Below are 25,241 nucleotides of genomic sequence, written 5' to 3' on the forward strand. Positions count from 1 at the left end.
TTTCAACAAAGGAGAAACCTGCTCGTGAGGGAGAGTTTGAGTGCACAACACTGTTTCATGGAAATGGTTCGTTAAGGAGAGACATTAAAGTTTTCACAGGGTGAATTTGCTGGAGATATTTTCATTTTGCTCATACATACGTAGTGAAGGGCCTGCATGAATTAAAAAATGGACCATCACTTTTGAGGGAATCGCACCACTACTGTTGTTTTAAACTTATATTTTTATATGACTTTGCTTATTCACAGAGATGAAAAATCTTCAAAATTGTTTTATTGCTCCCAGGATTAATTTTTCTTGGGAAGGGTTTGGACATGGAACTATTTGGTGGCAGAAAGCTCACAGTCCTCTTTAGATCTTTTGGCAGAATTTAAGCCACGATGATATCCAACTCTCAAGCAAGTGGTCGTATGAAAAAGTCATTCTGTTCCATTAGAGTGTCTCTTCTGTGGTATTTCATGTTTTCTCAGCACAGATTTTTCCTCATTTGAGCCTCCCTCTCCTTGCAGATGTGTGCAATCTAAGCAACTTTGTCTTTTGTCTAATACAGGAAAAGCCTGCTATTCATGGTGTGTAGCTGAAGAGTGGATTGGATAGTGTCATGGCAGCACAGCAGTTCGTACTGTTGTATTTAGTGATGGGGAATATCTGTAGAGACTTAAAAAAATAAAATAAAATGGAGAAATACAACTTAAATGTGTACAGGCGGCATAAATGTAGTGGAGGATGGACAAGCAGGAGCTGGGGCTTTTAGGAGACACTGGCTATTCAGAACAGATCATCATCCTGGGAGATCTCAGTCACTTCATCCGTGAGACCAAGCACCAGATGTAAGATTTACAGGTATGTTGTTGCTACCTCTTACTTCACATTAGTGATGTTTTCATCTCTCTCAGATGCAAAGTGAGATTATTTTGTTAAGGAGTTTGTCACAGAGGATATTTGAAACAAAAGCCACCTCAGTACATTGTATGATACTCATGTTCTGCACTCATAGCAAGAGCATTTAGCTCTATGAGACCAAAAAGGACCGTTACTAGAAAAGCTCTTGCTGTCAAAAAGCTTTTTTAGTATGGAAAGAAAGAAGAACATTTCTCAAGCAGAATATAGTCTTTCCAGATCTTCATCCCACAGGGAGCATCTGTCTTGTAACATGGAAATGATTTTCACTTAAACCAGGCCCATGACAACTGAGGAAGGAATCCTTGTGGGTTTAGCAAGGCTGTATAGACCTTTCCCAATGTAGTAGTCATACCTACAAACACCTCTGTGATGTCTGTTATTTTCAAGCACTCTGTGTACAGCCATGTAAGAGAAACTACAGAGTAGCGTGTACCAGATTAAGCAGTATTTCACAGGAATTGCTTATATATTAGAAGTTCATGTACTTGGTTTTTCTTTTTGTCATCTATGCCATTAGAGCTGATCTGGTATGAAGCAGAGGCAAAATGAGCGAGTCTAGAATTTTTCAGCTTCTGCCTACTCAAGAAGCAACTGTCTCAGGGTCTTGAAGATGAGTATAAAGTTAAGATAAAGCGATAAAGATAAGATAAAGCATGAAGGATGTAACATGTATGAAGGAGAATTTACTCGCATGGCTGAAGAGGGTTTGTTTATGTGTCTTTGACCTAATATGGCTCAACCTACAATGTATTTTCAACCACTGGTATTCAGAACCCAGGGAAGATCTCCTGATTCACTCAGAGGGCTGTGTCAGCACACTATTGCAGCAGGGTGTGGTGCTAAAAGCTTTTCATGGGCTGGGATATCGCTACTCATGAGCAACAGGAATGTTCTTTTAGGGCCAGTGAGGCCACACTGAGTCAGGCAGGTCTCCCTGAATAAATAACACTAGGTGATGTGTGCCACGTCCCACTGTCCTCCATTTTCCTTCGGCCACACTGACTGTCCATTCAGAAAGGTGAGCAGCTTTCATCCCAGCATTCATGCAGAGCTCTTTACCAAATATCCCTTGAAATGAAATAAGGCCTGGAATATTTTTCTGTGTCTAAAAATGGTATATGACTTGTATGCAAATACAGAGGGTACATTCATAAGGTTAGCTTCAGGGTATGTATGTATGTACATTGGTTAAAACTATTCTTACAGCTGTTATCAAAATAAATAAGGTAGGAAAAAAGGTATTAATTTCATCCTGCTAATAATATACAAGTACGTTGTTTTTCTTCCAGCTAATAGTGTACAACTTGGCTTCTCTGAGCTTGAACTGGAGCTTGGAGGAAAATTTATATAATTGCTTTTACTGTGATTGCTTAAGCTAGGTGATTCATGTTTCAGAAGTGCTTTTGTGAAACCAATTTTGTGATTTTTGTTTATATTTACGCATGCATACATGCACAAAACCACACATTAATCACATGTGTGTGTGTCACAAAGCTCTTGATTCTGAAGATTAAGAGGAATGAGCCTTTACAGGTAGGTAAGTCTCTTGAAAGTAGTACTCAATACAGAGACAGGAACACGTCAGCCTCCTGTCCCTGCATTTCTAGCATGCTTGTTACTAGTCTAAGGGATGGCTTAGACAGCGTTTATATTCTTCATTTTCAAAAATGACTGCTTGTTTGCTTGTGTTGTTGAAGAAGCACTTAAAGGCATTTGACCTTTAAAGTGCGTGCTAAGCGCTCAGAAAATCAGTGTGTTTCTCCATTAGGGGTTCATAGACTGTCTTTACAAAGTCCCTATTCAAATTTGACAGAGGTAGGCTTTAATGTCAGTCTGAATATGGAGCATCTAAATTGGTTATTAATGGACAATGAGGAGAGAATTTGTAAATGTTTCCTGTAATTCAGGGATAAAAAGCTTTGCTGTCATAAATTTAATGCATTTAAACACTGTATGCCTTAAATCTGAAGTTGCTGATGTCTTTGTTTGACCCCTGATTTCCATAAAGCCTTCTATTGCTGCTCTCATGGTTAGGTTTAAAATATGTAAACGAATGTACTTCTGTTGTTTTTAGTTTTATATTCGCAGTAGAGGTTTCCATTGCAACTGCAAAACTTGGAACCTTATAAATCTTTTTTTTGTTGTTGTTATTGTAAAAAGCTGGTGGTTACTTTGAATCAACACAGACATGGATAACAGTTATTTAAGAATCGCTTTGATTGACATTCCCTGAGGTCTTCTGGGTACACACGTGCATCTGGAAGGTGTGCGCGTCTCCTGCTGAGAGGTGCCAGACCAGTAACAGTTACTTCTCTTGAGGTTAGAAGTCATAAGCAAATCAAGCCAGATGTAGGCAAGCCCATCTGACCCATTTTACATGTTTGGACTCTGAAATAAAACTTGACAAATGAGACAAATGTCACAGTGTGAATGGCAAGAAAGTATTGAAAAAGTTATGTGAAAGCTGTTGTAGTACTGCAATAATGTGTTTTTTTTTGCATCATTCAGAAGTACTTATAAATAGATAGGTTTCAGTCAACAAGTAGCTTAGTCAGGGATGTGCTCAAATATAGTGGCTGCATTCATTAAATATTTCTACTAATCCCTCAGCTACACTAATAAAAGAGTAATCCTTTATAGGCTGAAAGCAGTGGCAGAGGTTGTGTGGGTTTTTTTTGTTGGTTTTCTTTTAACTACTAACATTTGTCAAAGGAATAATCATTATTAGTGACTGTGTTTGGTTTTCAGGATATGAATAGAAACTTCATGACCCTGGGAGCATTTTTAGTTAGATTTGCCTTCTGAATGGAGTCACTCTTACTCTTAGGAACAGCTTATAACATTTGTTGTATCTGCAGTTCTTGAAACAAAAGAAAATAGTCCAATGGGTGGCTTTGTTTGTTTGTTTCTATTATCTTCATACCATTTGCCCTTTTACTCGCTTCTACACTTTGAATTTCATTGTTTAAGGCAATAAAAGTGAGTTCTTGAATTTGGACTGGCTTCACTGAGCAAGAGGAGAATGCTGGGTAGAGACAAGACACATGAGTGAGTCAGGGCTCTGCCCTACCAGGTAAATAAAAGGCGGGTTACAACTTTAAGTCACTAGTACTGATTCAGACCTAAACTGGGTCTCTGCAACAGCAGGGTGGCTTGGGTTTGGAAAGCTGTGGTGATTAACTGCTTTGTGTGTAGTCCTGTTTTCCAAGGTGACCCAAGTACGAAAGTCTTTTGTCTCTTTCCAGCTTACTCTGCCCACACTGTTTTTACAGAACACACCAAGAACCTTGTAGTCACTAGTGATGTCACATACCCCTTTTTCTTCTCTTTTTTTCTATTTATTTTAAACCCCAGTGACCTCTGAGTCAACTACAACAGTTCCTGGCCAAAAATGAATTTAATTAACACATAACGATACCAACTAAGAGCCATGCAATAGAAAACTGGTATTAACATCATGAGATTCTTCAGGATGGAAAGTTAGCCTGTTCATCACATCACTGCTAAAGTGAGTCAGCTAAATTTTGCAAGTCCCATTTAGAAGTTAACTCTACAATTCAGATCTTTTTCTTTGTCATCCCTAAATGAGCAGTATACTCTTTCCATCTTAAGTGCTGTCCTTTCATCCACCTCCAAACCCCTTCCAGGTTCTGCAAACCCACACGGCTTTCTGTTCCCTGAAGGGTGATAATGCAATTGCTGTGTAAACCACATTGGTGTTTCCCTGAACTCTAGAATAGGGTTAGCCTGTTCACGTGAACTTCTTTCAGTTTTGTCAGATTCGCAACCTGTGTTCCCTGGAAAAGCACCACCAGCTTCACCAGTTTTTTATAGCTCTTTATGTGTTTCTGCCCAACCAGTTTCATTTTGTCAGTTTCCAGTAGCCATGCTCCTTCTTCCCTTCCCTGTAATCTTTCTTCTGAATTTCTGTAAGATTTCTCTATACGTTCTGGGTAGAGAAGATGCTGGAATGGTTTTTAAGGTTGCAATTAGTGTAGAAAGTATCTAACAGAAGTGTATGAAACGTAACTTGCAGTAAGATGGGGTCTATTCAGTAGAGTGGAATGTTTTTCCCTCTGCCTTATCTAAGTAATCTTGGGGATTAGACAGAGGACAAGGGACTTTAAGGAGTTAGAGCACTACAAACCTTTGCCAAAAGCCGAGACTGTGAAGGGACAGCAGCAGCCCAGGGATGATGATGGCCCCTGTGCAACTTCTGAACTATGAAAAAAAGATTAGCACTACTCACTGGTAGGAAGGCCCGGTTCTTTCCTAGAGTAGAGAACTGAGCAGTACATAATGAGACCAAACTAATGCGTTGCCAAAGAAAGACAGCAGACCAAACAGAAGTAACAGATTGCAGTTAGAGACAGAAGGTAAGTCGTAGCTTGGCAATAGCCCAGAATTAAAAGAACCAAACTGTAGGTGCAAATACCAGCGTACTGCAGGGCTTTTAGCAGCCCATATCATCTGCATGATTCAGTCTGCTTGGGAGCGCTCCAGCCATACCTGCAGTTTTTGGATTTGCTGTATTTATAGCAGTCTGTCTTGCACTGCCTGGGTTTTGCTATTGTCAGTGCTATCACCTCCTATTTTTAGAGGCCTGTAATTTGGCTGTAAATTCTATGTGGTCCTAAAACCAGGCAGAGTGAATGCAGCTCCAGTCAGTCTGCATTTTCTCTTGCTAAGAGAGAACAGGCATGTAGTTTGTAAGCTTGACAAGCAGCTGGAACCAGATAATTTTTGTAATCTGTAACTGCAAAACTACCTTACTGTCATGCTAAGCAGAGTTCTTGTAGCTGAAGCATGTTCTGCATTTGGTCTGTGCTTCTGAAGGACTTTTGCTGATGTAGCAACCTTAAGAAAGCTAATAGGGAAGTGTGGCAAGTCCGAAATCAGTGTCCTATGCAATTTCAACCAGAACTTTGAATTCAGTCCTGTATAATTTAGTACTTACAAGCTTATTCTTTTTTTTTAATGTCCATTTTAAGAAATTAACTATAAAAATGAAATAAAACAGCAGTAATGCTGAGAACACTGAACTGCTGACAGGCCTTCCAGAAAGGATGCAGAGTAATAGATGTACTTCAGCCTGTGAATGCTGTTTTACTGCAGAAACAATTATCAGAAATAATTCTGATTCTGAGATGTTCCTAGTTAGAATCATAGCTAACATTTGGCAGGTGATTAACCAGAAGCATTGACACAGGTCACTAGAATTTCCACGGCTTTCTGAACATCCTGGAGAAAGCTTATGTCATCTGAGGTTCATCCATTGCTTATCCTGTTTTCTTTGCATCCTGTGTTTCTTATACTCCTGTAGTGCTTTGCTCTGTCAGGTAATGCCAAGAGTTTTGCACTTTGATTGGGTGACTCCAACTAACTCAGCACAAAAATCACAGACCACCTGTGTATATACGCATGGTAGCATATCTGGGACTCTGTGTGTTCTACCCATCCTGCAGATCTGAGCTGAGTGTTCAGTTTGATGGCTTGCAGGGAGCACTGGGCCAAGGAAACTTGGAAGGAGGTGGCAAATTAGTTTTTTAAAAATCATAGATACGTCCACATAATTCCTTTGTGTGCTTGGACCATTGGCTGACATTTTCTCATACTTTCTTACAGTAATTTGTTTTGCGTATTGCAAGTGTTTTTCTTAAGGGACTGCTGTCTTGTGAAAGTCTTGGAGGGGCAGTGAAAGTGGCTTGCTGTGACAACAGTGAATATGACTAGGATTTAGTGTCAGATGCTGTTTGCACATGGTTTGGATCACTGCAGATATGTTGACCTTCCAAGACACAAATCCAGACGAAAACTTGATATCCTCGCTGATGCTGCTTCCTTTTGTAATGGCATTTCTACAGCAATATTCTACATCAGTGAAAACAAATGGTGGGGATGGGTAGGTAGTATCTATGCAGAAAAATCAATTGCATTTGAGTTTTTTGTCTTAAGCTCTCGTGCTCTGATTTATTGCCACCAAAATTTAATCTACAATTTTCTTACTTTGGACTTTCTCTCCTGGAGTTCCAGAGAAAATATTGCATCAGCACTTCAGGAATGGAGCAGCAGAGTTATTCAGATCTGTCAAATGCAGAGGCTGCAAACTTCCCCTGAGAAACTGAGTGAAAGAGCTCTTCTACTCACTTCAGGTCTGGTAGTGCAAAGAGTACTTTCTAAATGGAAAATCTCCAGTACCCCTTACAGCTTGATCTGCATGTGAGCCTGAGTTGTTGACATTTCTGTGTTGGGTGCACTGTGGAAAAGTTACTCCTGTGTAGATTTATCATGGTGGATCCAAACCTGGTAACTGAAGTAACCATTCCTGAAAATATAGTGGCTGTTGAAACTTAATTTTAGCAGCTTTTAAATATGTCTTTCTGCAAACTTAATTATGATTAGCTTTTGTGAATATTTCAAACTTTATTTGGAAAAATAATTAAAAAGTAGAGATTTAAGAGGAAGATAACTGAAATAATATTAGACATTTCAAATATACAGACATTCTCACAGCAGCATTTATTTGACAGAAGCTTAAAAACTGCTTTGCCTTTTGCTGCTTGACAAAAACATGGACTTAGGATTGCTGTGTGTCTGTGCTTTTGTGCCTTTTAAAGGCGAATGATGGATTTATAATTTACTGTCCTGTTTGCACATGATACCATCAGTGATCTCAGCACAACTCTGAAAATGGTGTTAAATTGCAACAGAATGAGGGCATGGGTATAAATACTGTTTTGTAAACCACTCTCCTTTATATCATGGGATGAGAGCATTTAAGAACTGGTGTTGGGAAGAATCACTGAGCTCATCTCTGCACTGGGGATATGAAGAAAGCATGATGTAGCAATGTTTTGACAAGGAAAGTAATATGAGATCGGGAGGAAGCAGAAACTTTCTCAAGCACCCATAAGACCTCAGGAATAGCAAAACACCGCTGCTGTTCAGGTTTCGAGGTTCAGACATTGAGACCTTAGTCATGGCTGAGATCCCCTGTGGGGTAAGCAGTGCACACAAGCATCTCAGGCAGTCCCTTTGGAAGGACTGGTATTTACAGTAGCATTTGCTAGGATTTATCCTACTTTATGCTGACATGGCACAGCTCACACCCATGTGGCTAAATACGTTTCTCTCTCGAATAACATTGGAAATGATCCCCCAGTGCCCAAACTTGAAATGTGCCCTTGTATTGCCTGGCTGAGCGTTGGCAGATCTAAACCAAAACCATGGCAGAGGCCATACAACCAATTCCACAAGGTTCCTTGAAGCATTCAAGGGCAGGATGGATGGGGCTTTGAGCAACCTGGTCTAGAGGGAGGTATCCTTGCCTATAACAGGGAGTTGGAACTAGATGATCTTAGAGGTCCCTTCCAACCCTCTGTGGTTCTATGGCCCAGGCCTACCATAATCTTCCCAGGCCCTATTAGTTTGAACAGTCTAGACATGGCTAGACTTTTCTTGCTCCAGGAAAACCACAACCCAAGGACTGCCACATAGGGGAAATACAAGTTGCTGTAATGTTCACTGAGCAGGTACAGGAGATGTGAGGTATGTCCTTTTAAAAGGCAGAGGGCTCTGCAGGTGGGCTTAAAGTCACTGGTTTTATATGTAGTTACACATATGGAATAAGTCTCAGATGTGACCTAGGGGAGCTGACAAAGAGAAGGTTGTTGGCTTGACAGAACAAATAAGCCACAGATAGAAAGACAAGTAGATAATGGCTGTCTTGACAAGAGAACATAAAAGAGGGTGAGACAGAATTAAGGCAGTGTTGAAAGTCCTTAGACTCCAAGTGGCTGATAAGGGAGAACATTTAAACAGGAAAGGGTAAAGAGTTGGAAACCATAAAATCATCAAGCTTACTAGTGAATAGCAAGTACTAAAATCAATAACTTTCTTCTGCTCTGGAACAAAGATTTTAATTTTCTACCTTCATTTAGTCTGCTCCTATCTCCATTCTATTTTCATGTATTACACTTTTCTGTGAATATAGCAGATGGCAAATGTAACAGATGTGTAACTTCTATATGAAGTGAAGGAAGCTTCTCACAGCTGCACAGGACAAATACAAATGTCCAGAATGTATTTAGAGAAATAAAACAATAAAAGGGTTTTATTTGTCAGAAGAAATAGAAATCTGAAATTAATGCATGCTAGCAGTCTCCCATGTGCTATATATGTAATCCAGCTGCAGATGATGGCACCAGTGGGGCAGCTGGTCCATAGCAGACTTCTTTGCTGAGAACCTGTAAATTCAGCAGCACCTGGACTCTTCCTATGGCTGAATGGCAAGGAAAGTTGTAGGTATTGTTTTCTCTACACAGAAGAGTGAGATCTGTGATGTGTGCCCCCCTTGGAATCTTTTGCTTTTGGCTCCTCTTTGCCATCAGCATAAGTACTGAGAGATATGAAAGGTGTTGAGAATAAACCCCAGCCTGTCCTCTCAGCTGCATCTATCAGGGCACATTCAACACCATTTGGAAGATTTCGTTTTAACTGACCTTCAGGCGTGACTTATTTTTGTGCTCAGGGTATTTTTAAGATGAGCCCAAAGGAACACATGGAGGAGGATACATGCTCCTGCTGTTGCTGTTACTAATAGTACTGAAGGGTCTGGAAAGTCCCTGCATGCAATTTGCAGCTTTGAAGATGATTTTCTAAATGTAGAAAGCCTGAGCCTGTAAGTAAACTTTCCTGCCAAAAGACTGAGAGTGAGGGAAAGAGATTTGTGCTCGTCATGTAGAAATCTGTGCCTGGTGTTGCACAGCTGATTGCACAGAGGGGTGAGCATGGTGTGAGTTGCACCTCCCTGTGTGGGGCAAGAGGCCTTAAAGGCAGGTGTGTGATTTGCAACTAGGCATCAAGATTTCCCACTTTATGGTGGTACCTGCATCTAAGCTGGAGTGGAAAAACGCACAAGGTGAGCCTACCTCAAGGGTTGCTGCAGAAGTGTTTAATTTATACCATGGTTCCTACATCTGAGCTGGGACTGAGCAGCTGGTCCTGTGCTCCAGCTGTGTGTGCTCCCACGCAGATCGTCTGCCCGTGAGCTGGGTAGAACAGGGAGGCTGGTGAAAAGCTGTTCTCCACATCTTTGCAAATGTGGGGTGTTTCTGTATGGCTGGCCATCCGTGCCATGCATCAGAAAGACACTCAGACCCACGAGGGCTGGATCTCTTCCGACAGCCTGCTCTCAATAGGATTAGGCTTGGAGCAATTGCATAAGGGAGAGCTACGAGATGGAATAGTTTGGACACTCTCCAAGTCTGACTAGTCTCAAGCTACTAAGCAGAATGAATGTACCCCACAAGGAACCCACTCAGCTTGTTTCTTCCTGGGGAGCAGGGAAAGGAATTGAATTAGAGTTCTGTGCTGCAGGGGCAGAGAATTTAAATGTTGTTTGTCCACTGGGTAGGATTGCAGGGGGTTAAGCTTCCTTGGAGAAAAAGCAGCAGCAGAAGAGAAAACTAAGCCTGCTGAGTAAAGAGATAAGTGGTGGCTACAGCCTAATTACAGTGTCTGCATATCTAATTGACTTTTTTCCCTTATTTTTTCTGAAATGTTTTTGGAGTAATCACTGCTGCTACTTGTAAGCAATCGCTTTATATGGTGTGAAATTCCTATACTGCTGTGTTTATCATGATTCATGACCTTATGCCCCAGGGGAAGGGTGTAGCCAGCTTGGCATATGCGGTCCTGTGCCAGATGCAGGGTGGTTCACATTCAGAAACGTTATTTACAGATATACAAGAGGGGGATGGAGGGAATCGGAGGATCAAGGTCCCAGATAGCCTGGAATGTGCAGGATCAGATATCTGCCTTGGAGCACTTAGCCCTTAATTCATGTTTCCCAGGATGCCTGACTCTTACAGATTGTTTCTCTTCTCAGTTTATATGTGCCTACATATAGCTATTTCCATTCCAGTCACAGTGCTTGTTTATGTCACTGGCAGAACTCATCACAGCTGACTGTTTTATTTTTACATAGTGGCCGAAATCAGTGGAGGAACATGGAATATGTAGGATACAAAGTATGAAATCAGCTTAAGTGAATATGATGTCACATGATTTAAAAAATAGTGAAGGGACTGACAGTAATGATGCTCAGATACCACAGGATTTAGCTGGTGACAGGTCTGGTGATAATTAGCCATTTACAGGCAAAGATGATTGATTAGGGAACATACCAGTAAAAATCACTGCAGAGACTAAAATAAGACAAGAGTGAATGTCAGGTGATTACAGGTCGGCTTGATGAATGATCTGTAAACATTGAAGAGAGATATTTATCATCTAACATATGCATATGCAAAGCAGTTCCCATGGCAGGGGAACAAGCTGAAAGCAGTTCCAATGTCATGGGCCTGAGGGAAGGGGGGCAGGAAATTAAAGCAGTTTTTAAGGTGCCAAGGGAACCATTGCAGAGACTTTCAAAAAGAGACAGAAAGAAAGAGAAGAAGGACTTTAAACCAGAGAAGAGAAAATATTGTCAGAGTGGGGCTTAAGAGGGGTAAAGAAAATACTACTCCACCTGAGTTTTGGTCTGGATGTAGCTAGAAATTATTTTCCTGCTGTCCTCCCAGAACCAGAAACAATATGAAGAAGGGACTCACCCAAGGAAATTCATTTGTTCCATGCTGTGTGACTGCAGCACTCAACAGTTTCTTTATAAAAATGGGATGAAAAGATGAGGAAGAACTGTAATAATGACGGGCATGGGAGAGTGGTGAATCCTTGGAGTGATTGCTGTCCTGAACAGTGGGTGAATCTTTACCCATTCCAGTGGTCGTATTTAATATACAGGACTTGCTGCTTCCTTCACCCTCCTGTTTAATGAGGCTTTTCAGCCAGAACCAGGTAAGATTTATGTTGCTGGCCAAATGGTTTGAGGTGAACTTGGGATGGTTGTGTTTGGTGTTTTTTTTTTTTTTTTTTTGAATGTCTAACCTGTTTCTTGATGCAGATCTGAAAAATATAAACCAATGTAAAGCCTACTAACAGGCCACAAGAGAAGGCCTTACTTTTTCAGCCTAATAATCCTAGGGAACCCAAAAAGATTCAATTCCTTGACTGTGGTCAAAGTGTCTAGGATGTTGTTATGAAAGCTGATGCAGTCATGTATTGCAGATTTCCAGGGCGTTGTGATGGAGTTTTTATTTGAGTTTTGTTTATTCTAAGGGTGTGTTTGTATACATATGTGTTAAATCCAGAAATTGATGGGTAGACTATTACAGTTTTGTAATTTGCTTCAGTGTTTCAAGAAAGTTTACTGTCAAGAAGAGGGAGTTTTGTGACTAACTTTCCTCTTCTCCCAAATGGAGTAAGAATTCCAATAAGCAATAGAGTTATGCATGCATGATTAAAAATAAAATCACTGATGACTTTGTATGCCTTAATTGTAAGGTGACCAGCTGTAAGGCATCAAAATAGACTTGTTGGGTTGTTGTTTCTTTTTCCAGCTGAATTCTTAAGACTGGCCCTCTGATGATAAATCAGGTTTCAGATGTTTCAGTATACAAAACAACTGCAGAAAATTTTAGGACACAATATACTGCTGAAAGGAAAATTCCGAATAGCTTGACTTTTGGCATGTTTTTTTCTGCTAAAGATTTACTCATTAAAAAGTAAGGCATCACTTTTTGGCTAAGTAGGCAAGAGGTTTAAATTGTTCATTCTTTGTTGCTCTCAGTAGACTTGTGTCACGGTTTGGTTGTGCAAACATTTGCTCGGCTCTCATGTTGGGTGCTTCACAGGTCACTGTTTTATTTGTCTTCCTATTTACTGCAGTGAGGACATTTCATAGTGAGTTAGGTAAGCAATTTATAGTTTAATAAAAAGAAAAGCACTTAGTGAAAAAGGGGAAAAAAAGTCATCCAGACTTGCACATGCCTACACCACAGTGCATTTCTTCAGAATGCCTGGAATAGCCATTTTGTTAAACAAGTAATTTTGTGGCAGAAGAACTAATGGAGCCTGATTTCCTATGGTTTTTTTGTCTCATGGCTGATTGACTTTCACTATCTGAGAGGATGTGAGCCCCAGGCAAAGCTTTTCCCATCGTTGGGGTGTTTATATAAGGGTTTACTCCCATGAGGCTTCTCTCATATCATGAACTCACAACTGCTTGTTTTCTCAGAGCCAGGACTGTGATAGTATCTCTACCCATCTATCTGTTTTCATGAAAAAAAGAGGAGGAATTCAGCTATCTTTCACAAGTCTACCAGTGTTTAAAGTGTTGTAAATCTCATTAAGGAATCATTGGTTTGAATACACAGGTGAATATATGCAGAATGATCACACGGGCCCCAATTGTACATGAAACTACTAAAAATAGCTAGTGCATTTTGGGTGTGCAGTACTGCAGTGCATATCAGTGATTTTCCACTTTGCTGCAGATAGAATATTCTGCTTTCTTGAAAGACCTGGTTCAAACCTTTCCTAGCTAGATTTGGTGGTTTGTCTCCTGGTTTACAGTGCTATGTGCACAGAACAGCAGGTGCACAATGTGTTTCCAAATGGTGCTTGTCTTCTTTTCCTTTAGGTGAATCCACAAGACTGCAGCCAGCACTGCTGGTTGACTAATCCAGGTTGCATAGGTTTTCACTTTTCAGCCCCACTATAAAAGCCTGTGCTGATAAATACTGGGTCTATTTTTTTGTTTTTGTTTTTACAATTGCACAGTCATTCTTAATTGTGGAGATAACTTTGTATTTGATTGGATAATTATCCTTTGCTATTGTTTAAATAACTTTTTCTTATAATCTCTTTTCTATACACCAAATTGTACTTCTAGCACTCACGTATACATTTAGACAGCAAAAGTAAAGCCATAAGGAGGTAGCCCTAGCACAGCCAGGACATAGCAGTGCCTGTATTAAAACCAGTGAAGTAAAACACTGATGTATCCTGTGATGCTCTGCCTCAGTGGTGCAATATAGATGTGTATTTTAATGGTGCTCTCATAGTACTTGAACTCTTAGCTATATTGAAAGGCAGTTTTTCATCCTTTATGTTTTTGGAACATGCTGAAAGCATATCATCTATGTTTTTCATAGATCCCAGAGAGACTTCCCTCTAGCTTTTCTTTTCCCTCCATACGGCAAACCCTGCCTTGTTTGGATGCTGGGGAACTCTTGTTAGTCGTTAGTGAGGTAAGAAGTGGGATGTGAGTTAGCTGTCTGTACTTTAATTAAATGAAAAACTCAGGACTTTCATTGGATTCTTAGTTTTGGACCTGATTTTTCTGAGTCAGAGCTGCTGTAATTTTTCTGATTTGTCTTTTTTAAAATGAGCTGAACTTTTGTGAGATGGGTTCTAAGCAATTTTAAGAACTGCTGGAGAAATTAGCTGAGAATGATAAGTAGCATTTTTCAGTCATCCATTTGTAAAGGCTTCAAAGAAGTCTCATTAACTCCATTTCACATGTGGGGAAGGTAGGGCCCAGAAGGTTGTGATGACTTGCCCCAGACCATCTGACAAGGTAGAAACAGAAGTGTAGTAGTTAAGGAGCTCTGACTTGTAAATTGTGGCATATCTAAAGATGTACCACAGCCCTCTTGAGAAGAGACACATCACAGTCTAGCAGTGAATAGCAGAGATTTTAACCTTTAGCAAAGGCACTTATTTAACAGCGGTAGTTCAGAAAACAAGCTGAGTGTCTAAAGAGTAGAAAAACCTGGTGCTTTGCACCTTCTCTCACTTGGACAGCTTGCACTCATGGACTAGCAAGGAGAAGTTTTCTTCTCTGCATGAACTAAAGTGTGCCCCCATAGCTGAGTCAGTTTTCCCATGATTTCCGCTCTTATTCAATGGGGGGAAAAAACAACTACCACACAACTTTTTTGGGTACAGAATGAGATTCTGCTGTTTTATAGTGTATCCAGCTGTTGATGGTAGCTGGGCATTCAGGCTCCCATGAGAGAATTATTCTTCCTTTTGTGCAGACACCCAAATTTCCTTAAATACTGTCTGATCTAACATCTTATTGGATGAGCCATCTGATGCTTAATCATAATATAAACCCCATGTTTATCACAATAGATAAGACAGACCAAATTCTGAATCTCTGTCCAGGATTGTGCTCTCTTAACTTAAGTAGGCAGAGGAGCAGAAGTATTTGTGCTGCCTTTTCTAACTCTGCTGTCTAAAATAAAAGCTTTTCAGCAGCCAGAGAAAGAACACATCTGATGTTTTTCTTGCTTCTCTCACAGGATTTCTTAGACAGAGAGGGAAGCAAGCAGCAGAATAACAGTTTTATGTACTCTCCTGCAAGAAACTGAGCAGAAACATGAAGAAACTGCAGTGTGGAAATATGGGAAGCTACAGGCAGGGGAGCTCATTTCTGAAATACTTTGAAATTATCTTTTTTTTTATTTTACTTATGTCCTTCAGAATCTCAGTGGCACCCATTACATAGAGTGGTTACAGTACAAGAACTGAGATGTGATTTCCTAACAAGCAGTAGAGGAAGTGGAGATGTATTTACATCTGTTTAAATGGAGAGCAGTGTAAACATTACAATGACATTTTCTTGTTAAATTTTTATAACAGCAGTGAAGAGGAAGCTTGTTGAAGGAGTAGTGCCCACCAAAAGCTTTTGCTTTAAAAATGATATTATATTTCTAATGTTTTGTGCTATTGTTTTGCACTGATAAAGCATCTGTGTGTATTTTTATATATATTTTTTCACTAAAAACACACTGCGGGCTAAGGGAGATCAAGATGAAGTTTTCATTTAATTCAGAGCTTTGGAATTCAGCCCAGTGGAACTTGTATCTTTTGAAGCTCTAATAATTAACATGCCTGCATTCCTTAAACTGCCTTGCTCACCAGAATGTGCTTCCTGCAGTCAAATGAGGGTAAGGACAATGTCTGGCCGACAGGAAAAGGATGGTGGCCTATTCTGGAAGAATTCCTCTGTCTATGGGCTGGTCATCAGGGGTGAGGATTCACATGAGCAAGGGGTGGTCAGAAGTCTCCTGGTTCCTTTGCACACATACAGGGCTTCTCACATGCAGCTCTCTCTCTTCAGGCCCTTTTTTTTTCTTTCTTTCTTTATTTTAAATTAAAAAACAAACAAAAAAAACCTACAACAATTCTCGTTCGGCATTTTCTCAAGCAAAAGTCTTATGAATGTTATAAAGTCCATTCCCTGTACCAAGGAAGAATTGATTAAACTAACATCGCTTCTCATAGAGGTTTGTCTGATATTTTCTTAAATACCACCCATAATGACCTCTGCTTTTTTTTTCTTCTTTGTTAGAGAACTCTTTCCCCCATATTTCTTGTGCTGCAGTTCAAGCATATTGCTTCTCATCCTGTCCACGCAAGGCCTGGAAAACAGTTTGTTCTTCTTTCTTTTTCAGTCCTACGCACTGTTATCAAGTCTCTTCTCAATCCTTTTCTCTAAAAAGCCCCAGTTTATTCAATCTTTCCTTCTATGTCAGGTTTTCTGGACCTGTGATTAGTTTCCATTGCTATCCTCAAGACTATCTCCGTTTGGCTCCATCTGTGGAGTGCAGCGTCCAAATGGGGCAGAATATTTCAGCTGAGCTCTTTCCCATGCCGAGAAGGAAGAAGCATCTAGCCTGTCTGTATGTTTCACCGTCCTAATGATGTTGCTGTTCCAGCACTTAGGCCAACAGCTATTCCTCAATTCAAGTGTAGAGCAGAAATCTCTAGCCTATAGCCACAGTAAAGGAGATACTCAAACACCACATTTCATCCCTCCTCTGGCTCCAGGTGGACTGGTCGCTAAATCCGCAGAGGGTTCTTACTTAGCTTCCTTTATCTTTTCTTTCCTCTCTGCACCGAAAGGGTGACGAGGTGTGCCTTGCCAAGGCAGTCTGCCAACAACTAAGATTTCCTATACAGCTGTAGAAATAAAGAACTGTTGAACATGCCTGCTCTTCACCACACCCTTTCCCTGGCTCCAGTTTGCCCTTTGTAGCTGGAGTGCCCTACTCTGATGTCTACACTTGCAGGGATGCAGACAAGGTCTCAGGGTACAAATCCCTGTCCCTCTTATCCTTTTTTTTTTTCCTTTTTTTTTTCCTTTTTTTTTTTTTTTTTTTTTTTTTTAAATGACAGACATATACTGCAGGAATGTGGCATGTTTTGTACTGTGTGGCTGGGGCTGATCTCCCTTATTGTGGTGGACTTTTTTCTGGTATGTTATGGAGAGAAAAGCTTTTAGGTTGGTAGTTCATACTTCACTCTCAGGTAACAGCGAAAGCTCCCCATGCACTCAGCAGGACTGCGTGGGTCATCCCTATTCTGACACAAAGCTTGAGCATGGCTTTTTTGCCCATTATGCTTTTGGCAGAGATTCAGTGCTTTATTTCACTGATGTCTCTGGCAGAAAAAGGGAACAGGCAGTCCTGAAAACTACTTTAAAGGCAACCACGTCTGAAGCTGAGGGTGCAGAAGCTCACTCTTTTGAGATGCTAAGAGCACTCACCTGCCTCTGGAGGTCAGCAGAAGGAAAAGTTGCTAAGCGTTTAATGGGAGGCTTTTACCACCCGGTAGGATAGGAACCAACACAAATCAGCACATAATGGCCTGGCTGCCTGCTCATGTGAAACTGACCCGTAGAGTAAAAGAAACTAAGAATGTAATCTCAAAAGGGAGTGGAAATGCATTGCACTTGGATATGTGTTTGGGGAGACTGAGTACAATCAGAAGTGATTTTTGTCACTTTTTTTTTTTATCACATACCAATGTGTGTTGCAGAATAAAAATAATGTATATGCCAAATCTAATAGAGCAGGCATTCCGAGCTGTGTAGAGAAAGGCAACGTTTTCTTATAGTAGAAAAAGCATATTTTTTTCCAGCCTTTCATAACTCAAGCAACAGCTGGATGTATTTACTCTCAAACCCTTCAATAGAATCTACCTTTCAGATGAGAATAAGCAAGAAAAAAAAATAGTGTTTCTAGGCAGTGGACAGAGGTAATGTTGGGTTTCACAACCACATCTAACGCTACATTTGACAGGCCATTCTATCTGGAGATAAGGTAAAGACACTAAGAAAATCATGCAGTATCATTAACACTCTGTACTGCAAGATATTGATGTTGTATTGTCAGGAATGTTTCCCTTCAAACTCAGAATAGAAGAAAGGTATTACTGTGTAGTGCGAAGAGTTCAGTTCACGCAGTGAGTACATCAGTACGTGAAAGTGAAAGCAAGAGAAAGTGTCAGCATGCTGTTACCTGGACCAGGCGTATGATCAGCTGTTACATCTTAAGTACTTTATCATGTGCTTACTTTGTGTCCACTTAAGTCTACAGCAAAAGTGGTTTGTCATAAGACTGGGTCTTTTTTTTTTTTTTTTTTTTTTTTTTTTTTTAAAGGATTGTGTCCAAACTATCATGCTTTTTTATTATAAGAGATTATCTTTTACATTTCTTAGCAATAAGCACCAGTCCTGCTCAGAACCACAAAAGCTGTGGCTTGCCTGTATGTGCAGCTTTGCAGTGTCAGAGATGGTCACTCATATGTCATCTTTGCTAATTGGAAGCACAGGGAAATTGATTGAATGCAGCCATGGGCTGCAGGTCTGTAGCAGTTAGTTGCAATATCTCGTAACTGAGAAACACAAATGTGCCATGATTTACTCTTGCCATGAACTTCATTTAGGTACCTCATATCAGTCCATGTTACTATGCACAGTGTCTGAAAAGTAACTTTTGTAACTGGCTTTGACTTTAATGAAAACCACAGTCCTTTCAGGAACTGAACAATAAAATTGTTAAGCATTTGTTTCGCTAGCTGAATTTCCAGTGTCAACGTATTTAAGGAGTATGGTACCATTGGTTTTCATCAGAGAGATAAGATTTGTGAGGTAAGAGATAAAGAGTACTTAATTTGTACACATACAAATTTATTATGTGAGTAAACAATTATTTAAAAAAATAGTGGGAAATTTTTCCATCAAAACAGATATCCTGTCATATGTGTTCTGAGAGTATGAGAATCTGATTTTCCTGCTGTTGTATTTTAGCTTGAACTTGATTTTCTAAGTTTCCGTAGGACTATCCAGATTGGTTAGCTACTATAGCTATATTTTGAAATTTATTTTCATTTTCTCTTGTAGTCTATCTAGTATCCATGGGTTCCAGGAAAAATCTTGACATAGAGGCTGGGTCATTTTTCAATTTAATATTTTTTTAGTTTTTTTTTCCTCCTTATAGATACAGACTATAATTGTTTTTTTTTTAGTACTTTACTTGCAGTAAAAAAAAAAAAAGGGTAAAAACAGAATTCTGGCAGAATGAAATCCAGAACCATAACAACATAATGAAATAACACAAATACTATGGTGTTGAAATTACTGGATGTGCTTTATGGATTGTGCAATTCCTCGCCAACACTTAGGGAGGAGTGGGAGCTAGTTGCAGGGCCTGCTCACGGGGCACAGCATTGAGATGATGACTCCTGAGCTGAGGTTCCTGGCACGTTAGGAGGGCTCCAGGTCTTCCCCTTTGTCATTTGGGGCTGGGAGCAGCAGCAGTATTCTGCTAGGAGGCAGAGGCAATCTGTTGTGTGAAGTTAACCTGCAGCCTGGATGACACTTGCATGGAGCCACTTGGTGTGCAGAGGGCTGGGACTACTACCCAAACACTTTTGTCTTAAAAAAATAAAATAGAAATCTCTCAGTCATCGGATATGAAGGAGTTTTGTGAGAAGCAAAGTTCCTGAAATCTACTTCTAGATGCTTTTTCTTATAGAATCACAGAATCATAGAGGTTGGAAGGGACTTGTGAAGATCATTGAGTCCTACCCTCTGCTAAAGCAGTTTCCCTTTAGCAGGTTGCACAGGAAAGCATCCAGGCAGGTTTTGAATATCTCCCAAGAAGGAGATTCCACCCCCTGTCTGGGCAGCCTGTTCCAGTGCTCTGTCACCTCAAAGTATAGATTTTTTTCCTTATCTTCATACAGAACTTCCTATGTTCCAGTTTGTGCCTGTTGCCCCTTGTTCTGTCAGTGGTCACCACTAAGAGCCTGGCCCAATCCACTTGGCATCTGCACATTAGATATTTATAAGCATTGATAAAAGTCCCCTTCAACCTTCTACAGGCTGAACAATCCTAAGTTTCTTAGCCTTTCCTCATAAGAGCTCCTAATCATCTTTCTAGCCCTCCACTGGACCCTCTCCAGTTGTTCTCTGTCTTTCTTGAACTAGACACTGGAGTCCAGAACTAGACGTGGTACTCCAGATGTGGCCTCAACAGAGCAGAGGGGGCAGGATCACCTCCCTCAACCTGCTGGCTGTGCTCTTTTTCATGCTCCATGGAGTACCATTGGCCTTCTTGGCCCAATAGAAAATTCTCTTCAGCTTCATTTAGCAAACTTGTAGGAATGTAACATGTTTCTGTAACTGTTACATTCCTGTAACAGTTGATCAGGCCTGAACCTCTGATTCACCACTCAAGACAAGCAATGAGTCAGCCCTGGGAGCAGAGGTGAATGCAATTCACCTGTGCTACTGGAAGGGGTGGAGCCTGCTCCACCTCTCCTAGATCCCATTCAAGTGCTGACTGCTACTAAGGAAGGATTTCTTTCTGGAGATTGCTCCTTGTGGAGTTTATTGCAAGCCTACAACACCGGTGAGCATTTTTCATTTATTATCTTTCTACCACAGTAGTCCTACTTAGCCTAAGCTCTGTACAATTGATTGTACAATTTCACACCTGTGTTTCTCTTAAAATTCCAGTGAAATAGGAATGTGCTCAGAAGTTCTTAAGGGAAGACATCATCATTACACATTTTCAGTATCTTAAGGAAGTAGGCCAAGAATAATAACAATATCAGTTTGTTGAATAAAATATTAAGTCACATAAGGATGTTATTGCACACAGACTCCCTGTTTTGCAGGATATCATCTGGAAAATGAATTATACATTACATAGGTTTGCCACAAAGTCCGTTGTCTGCAGATTCCTTAGTTGGACAGGTCTCTTATCTTCTGCTCTTCCCCATATGAAAGGTAGGCAATGGGAGAAAAAAAAAAAAAGATGCAGATGCATTAACTTATTTAGATTGTAGGAAATAAAGAGGAAATGAGTTCTGATGGTTTATGTACTTTCAACATTATGTAACAGAATAGGTTTAATGTCAGTCAGCTGTGTCAGAGGGAGCTGGTTTGTATTCACAGATAGACAGTATGGACTGGAAGGGACTTCTGGAGATTGAGTCCAACCCTCTGCTAAAGCAAGTTCCCTACAGTAGGTTCCACAGAGGAAAGTGTCCAGATAGGTTTTAGATATCTCTAGCAAGGAAGACCCCGCAACCTCTCTGGGCACCCTCACGGTAAAGTGGTGCTCTGCCACCCTCACGGTAAAGATTTTCCTTGTGTTCATATGGAACTTCCTGTGTTTTCTATCTGCAAAATTAACTAAGTACATATTTTTGAGTTTAGCTTTAGGATCCTACTTCTTCAAATGTTAGGCAATTCTTAACACAGTAAGTGGTGCCTGCAGAGATGATTAGGACGTGCTGTATTAGAAATAGCTGTTGATTGCTGAGCTGAGGTCCCTCATCTTTGGAAAAAAAAGCTATTGATTTTTCAGGAAAAAAAATCCAAGTTAAGCAATTAAGAAAAGAATTTCTTTGTAATATCTTGTAATAAAAGCATAAAAACAGGATTGAATCCAAAGTAGGCAAAACAATCATGTAAGCAAGTCTTTTGGGGAACATTTTATGTTGATTTATTTATTTATTTATTTTTCAAAAGTCAAGAAAATAACAAGTGGAGCAGATGCACAGACAGAAAAATAATAACGTGTCTCATGTCTCCAAAATGGTGAAATGAATGAAAACAGTAGGTTGGAGAACTCTTCCAAATGTCTTAGTGCCCCTCTGGCCAGAGAACTGATTGATTTTGAAGCAGAGGAGGGTTATTAATATTAATCTCCTCCAGTTTTCCTGATAGCACAAACCATGGACTTTTACTGTACAGTTTTAACTTTGAGCCGAGAACGTTTGAATTAGGTATGAAAAAATCTTATTGACACAGATTTGAAGTCATGGAGAATTTATGGCATCCTTTTGTAAGCAGTTTAATTGTTTAATTTCCTCAAAATAGAAATTACTGTGCTTTACTATTTGAGTTTATTTAACTTTTTCCAGACATGGGATCTTGTTATGACATTATGCATGGCATGAAAGCATCTGGTTTTATAATGTGAACACAGGTGCTGAGACAGGTGTGTGTCTGCTCAGTAAAAGGAGGGTAATGCTGAAACGTGTCACATCTGAGTTTGTGAAGGCCTTTCCTAAAGTCAGAGAATTCCATCAAGAATGGAGATGGGAAAGTTGTGTTACAACAACAGGGGTAAGAGATCAGGCAGTTTTAAAACCAGTAATTACTTTGCTGTGTGACGCGTGCCAGCCTTCAGTGGTGACATAGCATGACAGGCTGATTTAACAGAGCTGCCAGTGTGATATGTAAGATATTGGAGACAGAAAACACTGCTTCCGCTGTTTGTCATTCCAGAATTTGAGAGGATGTTACCTGACAGAGACCAAATATTGGTCTCTGTCATTTTGCTGAGGTCACAAGGATAATTAACTAACTTGGCTCGGTCTCTTCTGTGTCATTTTGAAAAACATGCTTAATATTTGTTTTTGCCTTTCTAGCATGTAGAATCAGCATAAAAGCAAAGGCTTAAATAAGCTACATATTTTGATGGAAATTCTCCATCTAGGAAGAGAAGGAAAAATCAGAAGACTGTTTAAGCAATTGTTGTGATGACATTTTTATTTTGAAAATTTAGAATAACTATTGGAGTAAGTGACTGATCTTCAAACACTGCAGTTGAACCTTTTGGGCATGCAGAACTTCCTAATATTTTCTCTGTGAAACCTGCAATCAACTGGTCTCTAGTATTATCACCTTTTAACTGTCACCTCTTAACACCTCTTTTGTGCTATTCCCAGTTTCTTTAACAAACTCTGAACCATACTATAAATAGGAAGAGAAAAAATCAGAGTATTCAAAAGACAGAATATTCAGTTTCCATGCATCTTTCAGCCTCATCTCTCTTTCTTCAAGCTCCAAAAAGTACATATATTCCTTTATCTTAAATATTCTCATGAAAAGCACTTAGCCTTTACTAAACAATTGCCATATTTGTTTGGATTTTTCAGAGATGTAGTACTTCATATTATTTATTCCTTGAAAGCAATCTGGGAAAATATTTACAGCATAATTCAGATAAAAGTATTTGTAGCCACAAATACAGATGGTTAGATTTGGAGGAGAAACATTCCTATCTGATAACACATGCAGGATATTGCTGTCAACTTGGAGCTTTAGACTCAGCCCCACACATGACAGAGGCGCTCAAGCTAGGAGATAGGAAAATGGCCTGAAAGCTCTCACCTTGCTGCCTGCTTGTCCCAAACTCCTCAAGTCCCTCCCTGCTTAATGTGCCTGAGTTTCTGTTCTGCACCTCCATTTGCAGCTTCAGGGGTGCTCACTTCTCTGGCAGTGCTTGGGGTGTTTTTGCTGGAATGAAAAGAACTGAAGCTCAGTTAGTTATATACGCATATATACACTTATGTAGGCGTATATGTCTAATGTAGGCATTCTATATTCCTACATAAGTGTATATATGCATGTATCTACAAATGATCTCTGGTATGGATACCAAGACCATAGCCCTTTCCTCCAAAATGAATGTCCTGACCACAGGGTCCTTAAGTTCTGTCCTTAAGTTCTGTACATGACTTGGCTCTCTTCATGCTGGGTAAGAAATGGAGCTTGTGTCTGACCTCCTTGGCCAGGTGTTCCTGGTAAGAGCATAGGAGAAAGTATTGCACAGAAACCTGCAGCCCTGCTGGCCCTCATCTTCCAGGTTCATGGGTAAAAAATCCGAAAGCCACAACGCCAGACGATACAATGGGACGTGTAGCTCTGTAGAGGATAGACCACATCATACAGGGCTTGATAGCTCTCCCAGCATGCTTGTCCCACAAAACAGCACCAAATCACTGCCCAGATCTCAGGCTCCCAGGACACATACTGGCTGGGTTATTGTGCTGCCCAGTGTATGAATGTGAGGAGGTGGGCAACAGCTTTTTGTACCACCTTCAAGCAATGGAGTCTCATAATTTAAAAAATGTGAGATCAAATCATTCAGTTAGTGGATAGTGGCTTTGTGAGCGTATCTGCAATGTCACTTAGACATCTGGTATTTGTCTCAGCAATAATTTTTTGCCAGTTTTGGCCTAGCATATCTACTGAGAGATATCATAATCATGGAAAATCCTGAATTGGAAGGCATGCACAAGGATCATAGTGTTCAACTCCTGCCTCCATACAGGACCACCCGAAAATCAGATCGTATGACTGAGAGTATTAAGTGTTGTACACTATCCTGTAGCAGGAAGATAGAATTTTTCAGTTTGCTAATCAGTCTCCTCTTGCCCACCTCCCTGCTTTTGTTGTTTCTTCAGCGCGACTGCATTCATGCCACAGCAAAATGGGGAAGCATCAAAATGTCCTCATGTGGGCAGAGACACACAATGACTAAACTGGATTTGTCCAAACTTTTGCCATTTCATTCTTTCTCAGATGTTTTGTGGGGAGATTGCTTATGCCCTGACAAGGAAACTATTGTATTGTTTTTGTTTGTTTGTTTGCTTTTTAAGTGTTAGATATTTTTAAAAAGTTCATTTTTATGCTCCGATGACTACACAAATTGCTACTATCTGTTAGTATTTGCCTGAAGGATTAGGACTAACATTTAAAACAATCCAACCGGCACGTCTCTGATTATTACAGAACTGCCACATGAAGTATCGTTTAGTGGCAATTTTATGATGTGCCCAAGTGGAAGAAAATGCCCGTTTTATTAAAAAAGAATGCACCCAAGGACAGTGCAATAGGACCCCAATACAAATGTTTCACAATAGGGCACATTTTCATGAAGTGATTTAGTGTCTCAGCTGGGATTTAACTTTCAGGGAGAATTCCAGAATTGTCGCTTACTGACACTGGTTTATTTTCACTGGAGAATGCTGACTTCTCAGAAAAGGAGGAGGGGAGGGAAGAACTGTCTCGTTTGTTTTATCCCTATGCTTGGTGGGTCAGGGCAAAGTTGTTCGGGGGCAGTTCTGCTGCATTCCGTGTCAGATACTCATTCCTTAAGCAGTGAGCAGGGAATTTTATTGCTTTCAATTGAGGTAGTTAAAAATAATAAATCATATTTTAAAATATTTGTCTTATAAGATTTACCCTCAAAGAGCTTGATCACCTGTGCAAATTCACCCACAATCCTGTTAGCATCTGGCAAATGGGAAAAATCAGTTTATATTAAATCTTTTGTGTA

The 25,241-nt window shown here is 40.1% G+C and overlaps 1 long non-coding RNA gene across 3 annotated transcripts in view; it reads left to right on the top strand.

Annotated features, from left to right (window-relative positions):
* The first annotated feature begins 267 nt into the window (after positions 1-267).
* Positions 268-25,241, top strand: part of LOC122194366 — a 47,442-nt gene continuing 22,468 nt past the window's right edge. The window contains exon 1 of one of the 3 annotated variants that reach the window (XR_006177240.1): positions 268-843. This is a non-coding gene — a long non-coding RNA (uncharacterized LOC122194366). The other 2 variants (XR_006177237.1, XR_006177238.1) reach the window with 2 other exon arrangements.

Source organism: Lagopus leucura, unplaced genomic scaffold (genome assembly GCF_019238085.1).
Source record: "Lagopus leucura isolate 7727_CA_CO unplaced genomic scaffold, USGS_WTPT01 Super-Scaffold_73, whole genome shotgun sequence".
NCBI lineage: Eukaryota > Metazoa > Chordata > Aves > Galliformes > Phasianidae > Lagopus > Lagopus leucura.